This window comes from Ranitomeya imitator, chromosome 3 (genome assembly GCF_032444005.1).
Source record: "Ranitomeya imitator isolate aRanImi1 chromosome 3, aRanImi1.pri, whole genome shotgun sequence".
In the NCBI taxonomy this organism is placed as follows: Eukaryota; Metazoa; Chordata; class Amphibia; order Anura; family Dendrobatidae; genus Ranitomeya; species Ranitomeya imitator.
Window position 1 is genome coordinate 698,130,979 of NC_091284.1, and position 13,740 is coordinate 698,144,718.

The 13,740-nt window shown below is 44.2% G+C and overlaps 1 long non-coding RNA gene across 1 annotated transcript; it reads right to left on the reverse strand.

Moving 5' to 3' along the window:
* Positions 1-10,508: 10,508 nt before the first annotated feature.
* LOC138672278 (uncharacterized) lies at positions 10,509-13,637 on the reverse strand. The gene is made up of 4 exons (XR_011319688.1): positions 13,470-13,637; positions 13,253-13,363; positions 10,843-11,019; positions 10,509-10,625 (listed from the first exon to the last, which is right to left on the reverse strand). It is a non-coding gene; the product is annotated as an uncharacterized lncRNA (long non-coding RNA).
* Positions 13,638-13,740: the final 103 nt, after the last annotated feature.

Genomic DNA, 13,740 nt, shown 5'->3' on the forward strand with positions numbered 1-13,740 from the left:
CGTGAGCGTAAATCTGTGCACCATTTGGCAGTATTACCTGAGCTTAAACCTGAGCCTATGCAGTGCGATAGGACTTTAACCAGAGTTGAACGGCAAGAACACAGACGTCTGAATGGGCTGTGTTTCTACTGTGGTGATTCCACTCATGCTATCTCTGATTGTCCTAAGCGCACTAAGCGGTTCGCTAGGTCTGCCACCATTGGTACGGTACAGTCAAAATTTCTTCTGTCCGTTTCCTTGATCTGCTCTTTGTCATCGTATTCTGTCATGGCATTTGTGGATTCAGGCGCTGCCCTGAATTTGATGGACTTGGAGTATGCTAGGCGTTGTGGGTTTTTCTTGGAGCCCTTGCAGTGTCCTATTCCATTGAGAGGAATTGATGCTACGCCTTTGGCCAAGAATAAGCCTCAGTACTGGACCCAGCTGACCATGTGCATGGCTCCTGCACATCAGGAGGTTATTCGCTTTCTGGTGTTGCATAATCTGCATGATGTGGTCGTGTTGGGGTTGCCATGGCTACAAGTTCATAATCCAGTATTAGATTGGAAATCCATGTCTGTGTCCAGCTGGGGTTGTCAGGGGGTACATGGTGATGTCCCATTTCTGACTATTTCGTCATCCACCCCTTCTGAGGTTCCAGAGTTCTTGTCTGATTACCGGGATGTATTTGATGAGCCCAAGTCCGATACCCTACCTCCGCATAGGGATTGTGATTGTGCTATCGATTTGATTCCTGGTAGTAAATTCCCAAAAGGTCGACTGTTTAATTTATCTGTGCCTGAGCACGCCACTATGCGGAGTTATGTGAAGGAGTCCTTGGAGAAGGGGCATATTCGCCCGTCATCGTCGCCATTAGGAGCAGCGTTCTTTTTTGTAGCCAAGAAGGATGGTTCACTGAGACCTTGTATAGATTACCGCCTTCTAAATAAGATCACGGTTAAATTTCAGTACCCCTTGCCGATGTTATCTGATTTGTTTGCTCGGATTAAGGGGGCTAGTTGGTTCACCAAGATAGATCTTCGTGGTGCGTATAATCTTGTGCGTATTAAGCGAGGCGATGAATGGAAAACTGCATTTAATACGCCCGAGGGCCATTTTGAGTATCTAGTAATGCCATTCGGACTTGCCAATGCTCCATCAGTGTTTCAGTCCTTTATGCATGACATCTTCCGAGAGTACCTGGATAAATTCCTGATTGTGTACTTGGATGACATTTTGATCTTCTCGGATGATTGGGAGTCTCATGTGAAGCAGGTCAGAACGGTGTTTCAGGTCCTGCGTGCTAATTCTTTGTTTGTGAAGGGATCAAAGTGTCTCTTTGGTGTTCAGAAGGTTTCATTTTTGGGGTTCATCTTTTCCCCTTCTACTATCGAGATGGACCCTGTTAAGGTCCAAGCCATCCATAATTGGACTCAGCCGACATCTCTGAAAAGTCTGCAAAAGTTCCTTGGCTTTGCTAATTTTTATCGTCGCTTCATCTGCAATTTTTCTAGCATTGCTAAACCATTGACCGATTTGACCAAGAAGGGTGCTGATGTGGTCAATTGGTCTTCTGCTGCTGTGGAAGCTTTTAAAGAGTTGAAGCGTCGTTTTTCTTCTGCCCCTGTGTTGTATCAACCAGATGTTTCGCTTCCGTTCCAGGTCGAGGTTGATGCTTCTGAGATTGGAGCAGGGGCTGTTTTGTCGCAGAGAAGTTCTGATTGCTCGGTGATGAAACCATGCGCCTTCTTTTCCAGGAAGTTTTCGCCTGCTGAGCGAAATTATGATGTGGGCAATCGAGAGTTGCTGGCCATGAAGTGGGCATTCGAGGAGTGACGTCATTGGCTTGAAGGAGCTAAGCATCGCGTGGTGGTCTTGACTGATCACAAGAACTTGACTTATCTCGAGTCTGCCAAGCGGTTGAATCCTAGACAGGCTCGTTGGTCGCTGTTTTTTGCCCGTTTTGACTTTGTGATTTTGTACCTTCCGGGCTCTAAAAATGTGAAGGCGGATGCTCTGTCTAGGAGTTTTGTGGCCGACTCTCCGGGTTTATCTGAGCCGGCGGGTATCCTCAAAGGGGGAGTAATTGTGTCTGCCATCTCCCCTGATTTGCGGCGGGTGCTGCAAAAATTTCAGGCTAATAAACCTGATCGTTGCCCAGCGGAGAAACTGTTTGTCCCTGATAGGTGGACGAATAAAGTTATCTCTGAGGTTCATTGTTCGGTGTTGGCTGGTCATCCTGGAATCTTTGGTACCAGAGAGTTAGTGGCTAGATCCTTTTGGTGGCCATCTCTGTCGCGGGATATGCGTACTTTTGTGCAGTCCTGTGGGATTTGTGCTCGGGCTAAGCCCTGCTGTTCTCGTGCCAGTGGGTTGCTTTTGCCCTTGCCGGTCCCGAAGAGGCCTTGGACACATATCTCTATGGATTTTATTTCAGATCTTCCCATCTCTGAAAATATGTCAGTCATTTGGGTGGTCTGTGATCGCTTCTCTAAGATGGTCCATTTGGTACCCTTGTCTAAATTACTTTCCTCCTCTGATTTGGTGCCATTGTTCTTCCAGCATGTGGTTCGTTTACATGGCATTCCAGACAATATCGTTTCTGACAGAGGTTCCCAGTTTGTTTCGAGGTTTTGGCGAGCCTTTTGTGGTAGGATGGGCATTGACTTGTCTTTTTCCTCGGCTTTCCATCCTCAGACTAATGGCCAGACCGAACGAACCAATCAGACCTTGGAAACATATCTGAGATGCTTTGTTTCTGCTGATCAGGATGACTGGGTGTCCTTTTTGCCTTTGGCTGAGTTCGCCCTTAATAATCGGGCCAGCTCGGCTACCTTGGTTTCGCCGTTTTTCTGCAACTCTGGGTTCCATCATCGTTTCTCTTCAGGGCAGGTTGAGTCTTCGGACTGTCCTGGTGTGGATACTGTGGTGGACAGGTTGCAGCAGATTTGGACTCATGTAGTGGACAATTTGACCTTGTCCCAGGAGAAGGCTCAACGTTTCGCTAATCGCAGACGCTGTGTGGGTCCCCGACTTCGTGTTGGGGATTTGGTTTGGTTATCTTCTCGTCATATTCCTATGAAGGTTTCCTCTCCTAAGTTTAAACCTCCTTTCATTGGTCCGTATAGGATTTCTGAGGTTCTTAATCCTGTGTCTTTTCGTCTGACCCTTCCAGATTCTTTTTCCATACATAACGTATTCCATAGGTCATTGTTGCGGAGATACGTGGCACCTATGGTTCCATCTGTTGATCCTCCTGCCCCGGTTTTGGTGGAGGGGGAGTTGGAGTATATTGTGGAGAAGATTTTGGATTCTCGTGTTTCAAGACGGAAACTCCAGTATTTGGTTAAGTGGAAGGGTTATGCTCAGGAAGATAATTCCTGGGTCTTTGCCTCTGATGTTCATGCTCCCGATCTTGTTCGTGCCTTTCATATGGCTCATCCTGGTCGTCCTGGGGGCTCTGGTGAGGGTTCGGTGACCCCTCCTCAAGGGGGGGGTACTGTTGTGAATTCTGTGGCAGAGCTCCCTCCTGTGGTCACAAGTGGTACTTCGGCTGATTCTCTCTGTGAGCTTCCGTTGGTGGAGGAAAGTGATACTGCGGCTTCTGAGTTTCCTTCCTCAGGTGATGTGGTGAAGTCGTTAGGTGCTGCTCTATTTAACTCCACCTAGTGCTTTGATCCTGGCCTCCAGTCAATGTTCTAGTATTGGACCTGTTTCCTCCTGGATCGTTCCTGTGGCCTGCTGCTCTGCATAGCTAAGTTCCGCTTTGCTATTTTGTTTGCTTTTTTTTTGTCCAGCTTGTCTATTTGTTTTTTCCTGCTTGCTGGAAGCTCTGGGACGCAGAGGGTGTACCTCCGTGCCGTTAGTTCGGTACAGAGGGTCTTTTTGCCCCCTTTGCGTGGTTTTTGTAGGGTTTTGTGTTGACCGCAAAGTTACCTTTCCTATCCTCGCTCTGTTCAGAAAGTCGGGCCTCACTTTGCTAAATCTATTTCATCTCTACGTTTGTCTTTTCATCTTAACTCACAGTCATTATATGTGGGGGCTGCCTTTTCCTTTGGGGTATTTCTCTGAGGCAAGGTAGGCTTATTTTCTATCTTCAGGTTAGCTAGTTTCTCAGGCTGTGCCGAGTTGCATAGGTAGCGTTAGGCGCAATCCACGGCTGCCTCTAGTGTGGTTGGAGAGGATTAGGGATTGCGGTCAGCAGAGTTCCCACGTCTCAGAGCTCGTTCTATGTTTTTGGGTTATTGCCAGGTCACTATATGTGTTCTGACCTCTATGTCCATTGTGGTACTGAATTACCTTTCACAACAGGAACTCTGCTGACCGCAATCCCTAATCCTATCACACAACACTAGAGGTAGCCGTGGATTGCGCCTAACGCTCCCTATGCAACTCGGCACAGCCTGAGAAACTAGCTAGCCCTGAAGATAGAAAAATAAGCCTACCTTGCCTCAGAGAAATTCCCCAAAAGAAAAGGCAGCCCCCCACATATAATGACTGTGAGTTAAGATGAAAATACTAACACAGAGATGAAATAGATTTAGCAAAGTGAGGCCCGACTTACTGAATAGACCGAGGATAGGAAAGATAGCTTTGCGGTCAACACAAAAACCTACAAACAACCACGCAGAGGGGCAAAAAGACCCTCCGCACCGACTAACGGTACGGAGGTGCTCCCTCTGCGTCTCAGAGCTTCCAGCAAGCAAGAAAAACCAATATAGCAAGCTGGACAGAAAATATAGCAAACAAAAGTAACACAAGCAGAACTTAGCTTATGCTGGGCAGGCAGGCCACAGGAACGATCCAGGAGGAAGCAAGACCAATACTAGAACATTGACTGGAGGCCAGGATCAAATCACTAGGTGGAGTTAAATAGAGCAGCACCTAACGACTTAACCTCATCACCTGAGGAAGGAAACTCAGAAGCCGCAGTACCACTCACATCCACCATCGGAAGCCCATAGACAGAATCAGCCGAAGTACCACTTGTGACCACAGGAGGGAGCTCGACCACAGAATTCACAACAGTACCTCCCCCCCTTGAGGAGGGGTCACCGAACCCTCACCAGAGCCCCCAGGCCGACCAGGATGAGCCATATGAAAGGCACGAACAAGATCGGCAGCATGGACATCAGAGGCAAAGACCCAGGAATTATCTTCCTGACCATAACCCTTCCACTTAACCAGATACTGGAGTTTCCGTCTCGAAACACGATAATCCAAAATCTTCTCCACTATATACTCCAACTCCCCCTCCACCAAAACCGGGGCAGGAGGATCAACAGATGGAACCATAGGTGCCACGTATCTCCGCAACAATGACCTATGGAATATGTTATGGATGGAAAAAGAATCTGGAAGGGTCAAACGAAAAGACACAGGATTAAGAACCTCAGAAATCCTATACGGACCAATGAAACGAGGCTTAAACTTAGGAGAGGAAACCTTCATAGGAATATAACGAGATGACAACCAAACCAAATCCCCAACACGAAGTCGGGGACCCACACAGCGTCTGCGATTAGCGAAACGTTGAGCCTTCTCCTGGGACAAGGTCAAATTGTCCACCACATGAGTCCAAATCCGCTGCAACCTGTCCACCACAGTATCCACACCAGGACAGTCCGAAGACTCAAGCTGCCCTGAAGAGAAACGATGATGGAACCCAGAATTGCAGAAAAACGGCGAAACCAAGGTAGCCGAGCTGGCCCGATTATTAAGGGCGAACTCAGCCAACGGCAAAAAGGACACCCAATCATCCTGATCAGCAGAAACAAAATATCTCAGATATGTTTCCAAGGTCTGATTGGTTCGTTCAGTCTGGCCATTTGTCTGAGGATGGAAAGCCGAGGAAAAAGACAAATCAATGCCCATCCTAGCACAAAAGGCTCGCCAAAACCTCGAAACAAACTGGGAACCTCTGTCAGAAACGATGTTCTCTGGAATGCCATGTAAACGAACCACATGCTGGAAGAACAATGGCACCAAATCAGAGGAGGAAGGTAATTTAGACAAGGGTACCAAATGGATCATCTTAGAGAAGCGATCACAAACTACCCAAATGACCGACATTTTTTGAGAGACGGGGAGATCCGAAATAAAATCCATAGAGGTATGTGTCCAAGGCCTCTTCGGGACCGGCAAGGGCAAAAGCAACCCACTGGCACGAGAACAGCAGGGCTTAGCCCGAGCACAAATCCCACAGGACTGCACAAAAGAACGCACATCCCGCAACAGAGACGGCCACCAAATGGATCTAGCCACTAAATCTCTGGTACCAAAGATTCCAGGATGACCAGCCATCTCCGAACAATGAACCTCAGAGATAACTTTATTCGTCCACCTATCAGGGACAAACAGTTTCTCCGCTGGGCAACGATCAGGTTTATTAGCCTGAAATTTTTGCAGCACCCGCCGCAAATCAGGGGAGATGGCAGACACAATTACTCCCCCTTTGAGGATACCCGCCGGCTCAGGCAAACCCGGAGAGTCGGGCACAAAACTCCTAGACAGGGCATCCGCCTTCACATTTTTAGAGCCCGGAAGGTATGAAACCACAAAGTCAAAACGGGAGAAAAACAGCGACCAACGAGCCTGTCTAGGATTCAACCGTTTGGCAGACTCGAGATAAGTCAAGTTCTTGTGATCAGTCAAGACCACCACGCGATGCTTAGCTCCTTCAAGCCAATGACGCCACTCCTCGAATGCCCACTTCATGGCCAGCAACTCTCGATTGCCAACATCATAATTTCGCTCAGCAGGCGAAAACTTCCTGGAAAAGAAGGCGCATGGTTTCATCACCGAGCAATCAGAACCTCTTTGCGATAAAACAGCCCCCGCTCCAATTTCAGAAGCATCAACCTCGACCTGGAACGGAAGCGAAACATCTGGTTGACACAACACAGGGGCAGAAGAAAAACGACGCTTTAACTCTTGAAAAGCTTCCACAGCAGCAGAAGACCAATTGACCACATCAGCACCCTTCTTGGTCAAATCGGTCAATGGTTTAGCAATACTAGAAAAATTACAGATGAAGCGACGATAAAAATTAGCAAAGCCAAGGAACTTTTGCAGACTCTTCAGAGATGTCGGCTGAGTCCAATCATAAATGGCCTGGACCTTAACAGGGTCCATCTCGATAGTAGAAGGGGAAAAAATGAACCCCAAAAATTAAACCTTCTGAACACCAAAGAGACACTTTGATCCCTTCACAAACAAAGAATTAGCACGCAGGACCTGGAAAAACATTCTGACCTGCTTCACATGAGACTCTCAATCATCCGAGAAGACCAAAATATCATCCAAGTATACAATCAGGAATTTATCCAGGTACTCTCGGTAGATGTCATGCATAAAGGACTGAAATACTGATGGAGCATTGGCAAGTCCGAATGGCATAACTAGGTACTCAAAATGGCCCTCGGGCGTATTAAATGCAGTTTTCCATTCATCGCCCCGTTTAATACACACAAGATTATATGCACCACGAAGATCTATCTTGGTGAACCAACTAGCCCCCTTAATCCGAGCAAACAAACCAGACAGCAGCGGCAAGGGGTACTGAAATTTGACCGTGATTTTATTTAGAAGGCGGTAATCAATACAAGGTCTCAGCGAACCATCCTTCTTGGCCACAAAAAAGAACCCTGCTCCCAATGGCGATGACGACGGGCGAATATGACCCTTGTCCAAGGATTCTTTTACGTAACTCCGCATAGCGGCGTGCTCAGGTACAGATAAATTAAACAGTCGACCCTTAGGAAACTTACTACCAGGAATCAACTCGATAGCACAATCACAATCCCTATGCGGAGGTAGGGCATTGGACTTGGGCTCATCGAATACATCCCGGTAATCAGACAAGAACTCTGGGACCTCAGAAGGGGTGGATGATGAGATAAACAGAAATGGAACATCACCATGTACCCCCTAACAACCCCAGCTGGACACAGACATTGATTTCCAATCTAATACTGGGTTATGGACTTGTAGCCATGGCAACCCCAACACGACCACATCATGCAGATTATGCAACACCAGAAAGCGAATATCCTCCTGGTGCGCAGGAGCCATGCACATGGTCAGCTGGGTCCAATACTGAGGCTTATTCTTGGCCAAAGGCGTAGCATCAATTCCTCTCAATGGAATAAGACACTGCAAGGGCTCCAAGACAAACCCACAGCGCCTAGCAAACTCCAAGTCCATCAAATTCAGGGCAGCGCCTGAATCCACAAATGCCATGACAGAATAGGAAGAGAAAGAGCAGATCAAAGTAACGGACAAAAGAAATTTCGACTGTACCGTACCAATGGTGGCAGACTTAGCGAACCGCTTAGTGCGCTTAGGACAATCGGAGATAGCATGAGTGGAATCACCACAGTAGAAACACAGCCCATTCTGACGTCTGTGTTCTTGCCTTTCAGCTCTGGTCAAAGTCCTATCGCACTGCATAGGCTCAAGTTTATGCTCATATAATACCGCCAAATGGTGCACAGATTTACGCTCACGCAAGCGTCGACCGATCTGAATGGCCAAAGACATAGACTCATTCAGACCAGCAGGCATAGGAAATCCCACCATGACATCCTTAAGGGCTTCAGAGAGACCCTTTCTGAAAATAGCTGCCAGCGCACATTCATTCCATTGAGTGAGCACGGACCACTTTCTAAACTTCTGACAATAAATCTCTATCTCATCCTGACCCTGACACAGAGCCAGCAAATTTTTCTCTGCCTGATCCACTGAATTAGGTTCATCGTACAGTAATCCGAGCGCCAGAAAAAACGCATCAATTTTACATAATGCAGGATCTCCTGGCGCAAGGGAAAATACCCAGTCTTGAGGGTCGCCACGTAATAAAGAAATAATGATCTTAACTTGTTGAACTGGGTCACCAGAGGAGCGAGGTTTCAACGCCAGAAACAGTTTGCAATTATTTTTGAAACTCAGAAATTTAGCTCTAAGTAGTGTATAATCGGGTGGTTTCGTCAAACTCAATCTGACAGGTGCCCCGCCCCTATCAAAGTGTATCAAAATGTGTAACCCCTCCCCTCCTCCTGTCAGCCAGATGTCCCTGAGGCTGGCTGATTTCCCCTTTTGATATCGTTTGATATACTTTAATTTGTTGTAGTTTGATATTATTCACGTATTTGTTTTATATTTTTATACACGTAGTTCGAGTTTGATTCTGTAAGTTGTGTTTTATTCACTGATTTCCCCTTTTGATATAGTTTAATATAGTTTAATTTGTTGCAGTTTGATATTATTCCTCGTATTTTGTTTTTATATTTTTATACGTAGCTCGAGTTTGATTCTGTTAGCTGTGATTTATTCACAGTGTATTCATATAGTGCAGAACTTATAACACACCAAGCTGATTATTTGTGGCCCTACTGAACATTAAGTGGGATGCTGCCCATGTCAAAATGTTTACTGACATGTCTGCGCAGTACGCTCAAAGCAAACTCGCACAGATGGAACTAAAATCTTTCTGCGATACATATGAAAGACTGTTAAATGCATGTCCAACACCTGACATTACCGCGGAACTGCGGGCTTTCAAACTAAATCACACCTGATAAATCTAACTAAAGTCTTTTAAATCACATACAATGATTGTCATTTTTCATATGTGCGTGTTGTGTGTTGTGTGTGTGTGTGTGTGTGTGTGAGTTCTGTATGTGATGCGTGTTCTTTACAAACCATAAACTTATAATAGCAAAATGTTGATGCAGCCAGCCGCACACAGATGTATTTTTGCATTATTTCACAGTGCCTGATGAGTACCGGATGCCTGGTTGGCTGAGAAGCGCCCGTGGGTGCAGAAGTGTTATTTCTATAAAGATATATTGCACGGTTTGCAAATACAGAAAGGGGATCAGCAAACAGCCTGAATTTGTACAAAAATAAGCCAGTCGCAGTATAGTACTGCCAGTAAACCATTTTTATATTCTGTAAGAATTTTTATAGTATTGAAATGTCTTTGTAAGCCATCAACGAGATTTTACACAAAAAAACAAAACAAGAAAAACAGTAATACATGTACAAAAGTAACACCAGGGAAATAAAATACTGTAACAATCTGCAACATAAGTAAACTAGATAATATTCATATTTTTAAAGACGCCAGTAATACATGTGCAAAAGTACCGCCAATAGAAATGTAACACCAATAGAAATGTAAATTAACGCTATATTAATTATTTTGTAAGAAGTGTAATGATGTATGTTCATTGACGCCAATAGAAATGTAAAAAAAGCTTTAAAAGTCTGTATATGTTAGATGTCTTTGAATAAAAAGGAGTCAAATTATAGACAACACAGGCACCTGTAAAATTATTATGTGCTAAAATAATGTAGAATTAAAGAAAACTCGGCGGTTAGCCGCGAAACGGAGCAAAATTGGAAAAGCTAAACGGCGACGCATAGCTATGATCCTGCGTAATATTTGAAAAGTTAACGGGGGCAGCTACCCATGAAATCATTGTAACAATATTTACATAAACCTGTATAGAGCAGTCCAGATATATACTTACAAGTATGAAGCGGGAATTGTTCCACAACAGCTCCTGATTTAACGGGCGGCGCAATGCTCAAACTCGCAGAGGCGGGAATATTCTCTTTTTCAAGCTGTATTTTCCGGGCAACTAGATTAGCGGGTGTAAGTAAAAATATAACGATTAGCGAACACAGAATTGATTTTCTACACAAAACTGCAGCATTGAGACGGTTATATATATATAAATATATATATATATATATATATTTTCAAAAATGAATTTTCTGACAGTTAGCTAGCAGCTGTAAGTAAATAAGAGCATTACACAAAAGTGAGAATCGCCTGTATTCCAGGTGAACCGATACCTTTTCTATTCTTGAAACACCTGCGTAACGAGCTGCCGCGTCTTTTAGGCGCATCGGGTGGCGATGAAATTGCAGGGTTCTTGACATCTATGATCTCCACGTCGGAACCCAGCGTATCGCATGGTTCGGGAACACACCAGTTTTCAGGCATATCGTGCGATGTCTCCGTGTCAGTATCTGTATGAGAAATTGCGCGTAGTTCGTGTTTACATACAAAGGATTAAAGCAACTGACATAGTATAATATAGTTTTACGGCATAAACATATTTGCGGTGTAAATTAATATAGCAAGACTTATGCCGCTATATATTAATAATTCAGTATTATATTGGTGGCTACCGCTATTATTTGTTTTATTAATTTAAGCATATATTTATTATGACATAATTTGTGTAATACAATAGATAATAGCGGCTATAGTTTTACGTCATAAACAGTATATATTAACATAGATAATATATATATATATATATATATATATATATATATATACAGTGCCTACAAGTAGTATTCAACCCCCTGCAGATTTAGCAGGTTTACACATTTGGAATTAACTTGGCATTGTGACATTTGGACTGTAGATCAGCCTGGTAGTGTGAAATGCACTGCAGCAAAAAAGAATGTTATTTCTTTGTTTATTTTTTTTTTAAATTGTGAAAAGTCTTTTCAGAGAGTTATTTATTATTCAACCCCTCAACCCACCAGAATTCTGTTTGGTTCCCCTAAAGTATTAAGAAGTAGTTCAGGCACAAAGAACAATGAGCTTCACATGTTTGGATTAATTATCTCTTTTTCCAGCCTTTTCTGACTATTTAAGACCCTCCCCAAACTTGTGAACAGCACTCATACATGGTCAACATGGGAAAGACAAAGGAGCATTCCAAGGCCATCAGAGACAAGATCGTGGAGGGTCACAAGGCTGGCAAGGGGTACAAAACCCTTTCCAAGGAGTTGGGCCTACCTGTCTCCACTGTTGGGAGCATCATCCGGAAGTGGAAGGCTTATGGAACTACTGTTAGCCTTCCACGGCCTGGACAGCCTTTGAAAGTTTCCTCCCGTGCCGAGGCCAGGCTTGTCCGAAGAGTCAAGGCTAACCCAAGGACAACAAGGAAGGAGCTCCGGGAAGATCTCATGGCAGTGGGGACATTGGTTTCAGTCAATACCATAAGTAACGTACTCCACCGCAATGGTCTCCGTTCCAGACGAGCCCGTAAGGTACCTTTACTTTCAAAGCATCATGTCAAGGCTCGTCTACAGTTCGCTCATGATCACTTGGAGGACTCTGAGACTGACTGGTTCAAGGTTCTCTGGTCTGATGAGACCAAGATCGAGATCTTTGGTGCCAACCACACACGTGATGTTTGGAGACTGGATGGCACTGCATACGACCCCAAGAATACCATCCCTACAGTCAAGCATGGTGGTGGCAGCATCATGCTGTGGGGCTGTTTCTCAGCCAAGGGGCCTGGCCATCTGGTCCGCATCCATGGGAAGATGGATAGCACGGCCTACCTGCAGATTTTGGCCAAGAACCTCCGCTCCTCCATCAAGGATCTTAAGATGGGTCGTCATTTCACCTTCCAACAAGACAACGACCCAAAGCACACAGCCAAGAAAACCAAGGCCTGGTTCAAGAGGCAAAAAATCAAGGTGTTGCAGTGGCCTAGTCAGTCTCCTGACCTTTTACCCAATTGAAAACTTGTGGAAGGAGCTCAAGATTAAAGTCCACATGAGACACCCAAAGAACCTAGATAACTTGGAGAAGATCTGCATGGAGGAGTGGGCCAAGATAACTCCAGAGACCTGTGCCGGCCTGATCAGGTCTTATAAAAGACGATTATTAGCTGTAATTGCAAACAAAGGTTATTCCACAAAATATTAAACCTAGGGGTTGAATAATAATTGACCCACACTTTTATGTTTAAAATTTATAAAAATTTAACTGAGCAACAAAACTTTTTGGTTTGCAAGATTTATGCATCTGTTAATAAATCCTGCTCTTGTTTGAAGTTTGAAGGCTCTAACTTATTTGCATCTTATTAAACCTGCTAAATCTGCAGGGGGTTGAATACTACTTGTAGGCACTGTATATATATATATATATATATATATATATATATATATATATATTAGAATGTAGAATGTAAGCCCGCAAGGCCTGGGTCCTCTGTATCAGTCCGTCATTGTTAGTTTGTTTACTGTATGTGCTATTTGTAACGTGTATGTAACCCCTTCTCATGTACAGCACCATGGAATCAGTGGTGCTATATAAATAAATAATAATAATATATATATATATATATATATATATTTAGCTTTCTTACATGTGATACATGAAAGATAAATATCTTTGTACCGTGTTACAATGAAATTTTTCCCTATCTAAAAGCAAAAAGGCGCGCCTAGTTACCCATGATGAGGTGAAGAGCAGGGCCATTATCGGTTAGCGGCTCCACGGCTTCAATGCGCTCATAATTCTGCGTTATGAAATTATTGCGCCAATCGGGCGACATACACGGCTCTTAAATAAGAAAGAATGCATGAATATATAATTAATATAAATTACTTATAATATAATGACTCAATCAGAATGACTCAATACTCTGTACATTATACGCGTATAATACCTAATTGTGTGCTTGCAAGAAGGGGACTGCATTGATCGCGAGGGTATTGGGATTCCATCTTAAATAAATAGGGGAAAAGTTTTATCTATAACTGTTCCGCCAATAAATACAGTTTAAAACTACGTTACAAAAATATGCGTTACAGGCAATGATAATATTAGGCCGCAAATAAAACAGTAAACACTTAATTTTTCAGAGAGTAGCGCAGCTGTTCAGAGGCCCTACATTAAACACTTACTTTTTCAGAGAGTAGCGCCGCTGTTCAGAGGCC